Here is a 4427-nt window from a genome sequence, read left to right as displayed (position 1 = left end):
CAGGAGAGACAAACATAGCTTTTAGATTGCACAGAAAGCAATCTAAATTGGCTATCTTCCGCATTCTAAAAGTTTAGAACTCTGAGTAATACCCATTTAGAATGAGCGAAACGGGTGATCATAGCGTGTTTTCCCATGTAAGACTTCTTCAAGTAAGTATTATCAAAATGCACATTAAGGAAAGCGTCGTAATGTTGATACATGTCATGCAATGAGAGCCTTAATTCAAATGGGTGTAATAATGCTTCTACTCCAGTTTCAAAAGGTGTAATTAAGCCTCCACCTCCACTATCATTATTTAAAATCAAAGCCTTACAGACATTTTCAAACGTGTCTGACACAAGAAATTCTGTGTTACTAAATTGAAAACGAAACTTTTCACAAAACAAAAAATCAAATTTATTAAGTCTGCTAAAACCACTTAAAACTGCATTAAGCATGAAGAATATTTAATGTTAAATGAAAGTAGTAGAGCTTGAAAGAGATGTAAGAATAACCATAACACTAGAAGATATTTAAGCTCTCAACACATCTCTTCTTTCAAGCTGTTTAAGGCAAACTCTGGCATTGTAGTGTTCACAACAAATATCACCTACAATCGTCCGAAATACATAATTACACGAATCGAAGTGAATACTTTGCATCATCACATTTCACTTTATAAAGCAGAAGTATCGTTAACAATAAAACCTCTGTTAGGATTTGCTCATGAAGAATTATTTTAAGAAAGACGTTGGCGTGAAAGGTATTAAAACAATATTTAAGGAAATATTTTAAAATTGCTACAAAAAAAAAAAAAAAACAATAATAGCTATGTTGCAAACAAATGTCTAATGAAAATCTACGTAAACGAATCAAAACTAATTTCCTTGAACTAATTTCAAATTTGGACTAAAATATACTAAGAATAAGAAATATTAAGGTAAAACAAGTCTGAAAATTGTTCTTTCCATCTTAAAAGATTACTGCCTCAGAAAAATTACGAGGCCTTATTTTCATGGATGTAGATTTTAAGGAATAGTAATTTCCATGCCCTCCAGTTAATACCATCAGCGTATGAAGAGTGTTTACCATGATGATAGATCCCGTTTAAATTAGAAGCATGACAAAATTACTATACCACCATGCGCCTTTATAAATAACTGCACAATTTGCTGAAAAGATTTATCGTTGTCAGAGTCTTTTAGTAAAGGCCATTCCCTTGTGGGAACTTTTAAACGAATCACCAGCTGTTCCTAAGTATTCGTTAAAACACAATGTTATTTGTTGTTTAAGTGCCTATGAATGAAATTTGAGCGACTAAGTTGTGCGGTAAATAAGCAAAACCTAAATAGAAATTTCAATGCATAAGACTTTGTTTATAACATCTCAAACACAATATATCTTTACACTATGTTAATAATTTACTAGTCATATAACTGCTATCTACTCCATGAAGTTTGGAAACATCAGTACCAAAATTGCTTGAACAAAATATGAATAGTATTATAAGAATATTGTATTTGTGTTTTGGCTTCAAAGAAACAAAATGTACGATTTTAAAGAGCAAACAAAATCACATATTATATTCAACACATCATAACAACACTGTTGAGTTGCTTTTTGTTTCCTGCCTCGTCAGTTTGAATCATTGTTTTACAGTGATAACGAAGAGCATGACCCAAATGAAAATTGTATTTTTCGGGAGCATGTAAAGCAAAGATCATGTTGTTAGTTCATTGTAAATAATTTCATTCAAGTTAACTTATATGAAACTATTTGCCTACGTTATCCTATGAAGAAATTAACAAGTGAATGTCATCAAGTGCACTCAAGGTTACAAAAGTGTTACCTCGTTAGAAGGCACCAAGGAATACCAAAATTTAGTTTGTTTCAAGAATAAGGCATCGTTGGGATTAATGACGGGTTTACACAGTTTGGTCCCTCACAAAGCAGCTTTTTAACAACTGTCACAATTGGCATAAATCTGATCTTAATTGGCTTTTATGTTAAAAACACCATTTAAGAAGCTACTTCAATATAGAGTTGTATGTAAAATCACATGTCCACGATGTAGCTCTTGCTATGCTGGCCAACAAGATGTCAGTTACTTCACTGTAATAAGGAGCATCATAGCAAAACAAGTCCCGTGTAAATCACTTTTAGTTTATGTAATGACAGTTTTAGGATGGAAAATGTATGTTAATTAGAGAGTTCGTCAAGATCTACGACTCACTTAAAGGCCAATTTCCATTTCGGTCGCTTTGCTCGCGCGTGCAGGGCATACGTTTTAGCATGCTATAAACTACGTCATTGGCTTCTCTCGGACTTTGTGGACGCTTGCGCACACGCTTTAAAAATTGAAAAATTTCGACTTTCTTATCGTGGGAAGCATGGAACACATGAATGATATCAACCAATCACCAAGAGTTAAGTCGCTAAGGGAAGTCTGGCTGGTATAGTTATAAAAGCATCACCAGTGACCAGGTACCTCAGTGTTATTGTCAGTCTGTCGTCTAGTCCTATGGCTACGTGTCGTTTTACCAGCATGTGATGCTGGAATAACTAAACCAAGTAGCTCTTCAAATGTACTTGGGTTTTTTGGAAACATTTGAAAAAAGATTATGCTGAATAACATTGATATTCGCCTAAAGTGTGATATTCGCCATTACTTTTTCCATCTAAATAGATTTTCCTCGCCCAAAATCGTTTTCTGTATTTCTTTCGTTGCAATCGCCGTCTTAATAATATCAGAGTCAAGAGTCTTCTATTTAAAGCTACTATCTTTGACAAGTTTTTACATTACCGCGCGCAAAATAGTTTAATGAGACTGTTTTAAACGCGCGTACGAATGCTTAAAATTGTTCTCCTGCGCTGGCAAAACGACCGTAATGAAAATCGTCCATAATGACTTTAGCAACATAGCAGATTAATGCCATTAAACCCTCTCTAAACACTAAAAACGAATATAGGACTCGCGTAGTTGTTATGAAAATATATAAGATAGCATTATTATACTTTAAATTGATAATCGAAGCTTTGTTAATTCCTATGTTAAATCTTTTAAAAGGCTTGCACTTCGCAGAGATAACCGCAGCTGCATCAACCAATAATTTGTCTTCAGTTACCCTAACAATATTGAAACCATCCAATTGGACCAAAACTGTAGGGCCAAAACGTTGAGAAGGGCTGAAAACCAATATCTTAAACCATATTTTATATATGAACACCCACTTGATCACAATATTTATATATGCGTGATATATCGTATTAAAGTTGTTTGCTATATTAAAAGTGATTAAAAAAATTACTAAAGTATACAGCAGTAATTTTTACCTGAATAAGTTCCAAGGCTTAACTTGTATTTCAGTTTTTCACTTGTAACAGAGAAAAAATCATATTCAGCATATTTTGTGTTGCCTGCTGTATCCTCCATGTCAATGCGAAGTTTATTTTGTGTTAGAGAAGTTAATCTGTTTATTTTATCTAATCCCAGCCAGAATTCTGTTTTCAAGTTCCCAAAGCCATATTTGTAATCCTGCCATCCTCTATAAAAATCAACGCTACCATCAACACGACGTTGAAAAACAGTCCAACCACCACCAGATGTCTTCATGTCACAATATACATTGAAACTCCCTTGATCATCCGGATCAATCTGATACACACCACTTTTCCTTTCTCCTTTCTTGTAAAGTTCTGCACAGTCTTTCATTTGATTGAAAAATAGTAAACAATTTCAACAAATTTTCTATCTTTGTGCGTTTAAAATTTTACCAAGTTATTAGCTATCTTTGTGCGTTTTAAACACGGAAAATTTTAGGACGTTATTAGCAATTCTCATTTTTATAGTTTGTTTAATATCTTCAAGTAGTTTATTTCTAAAATCGAAGCTACCGGTCTAGCTGTACTACAACTTCGGGGTTTTTGGTGGAAAACGAGTGGATCAATCTACTCTGCGCGTTCATCGGGCTTTTTATACAAGTTGTGTTTCTTCATCTCACATTGCACATTTCTTTTTTAACAACATAAGAAACTGGATGTTTTTAATAAGGAATTCTGTTTTGATAAATCTGCTTTGGTGTTTGTCATTGTCTATAGACCCTAAGAAAAGAAACAAATTATACTTGTGCTATTATTTCAAAAGAAAATTGATTAAAGTTTATTTGACAAGAGTATATACAATTGACGTTGCATTTGATATTAACAAAACGAATATTATCTATAACGAATGCTGAGTGTATTATAGTAACTGGTTTTCGTCACAGGCCTAATATCACGGGTCTTAATCACTTGTCTTATATCTCATCCAAAAGTAAAATTATTTGATAAAATTAGGTGACTTAAGATGGGCAAAAGCAAACGGCATGTATGATTGAAATTTTAGGCCAAATTCTTGAATGTTTGCAAGTAAATTTTAACGCTTTAAGGTACATGAAATGGGAAGT

At 33.3% G+C, this 4427-nt stretch overlaps 1 pseudogene; it reads right to left on the bottom strand.

Annotated features, from left to right (window-relative positions):
* Positions 1-812: 812 nt before the first annotated feature.
* LOC124455896 lies at positions 813-3694 on the bottom strand (annotated as a pseudogene).
* Positions 3695-4427: the final 733 nt, after the last annotated feature.

The sequence above is a fragment of the Xenia sp. Carnegie-2017 genome, unplaced genomic scaffold (assembly GCF_021976095.1).
Source record: "Xenia sp. Carnegie-2017 unplaced genomic scaffold, XeniaSp_v1 HiC_scaffold_4, whole genome shotgun sequence".
NCBI lineage: Eukaryota > Metazoa > Cnidaria > Anthozoa > Malacalcyonacea > Xeniidae > Xenia > Xenia sp. Carnegie-2017.
This window is presented reverse-complemented; position numbering and strand designations above follow the sequence as displayed.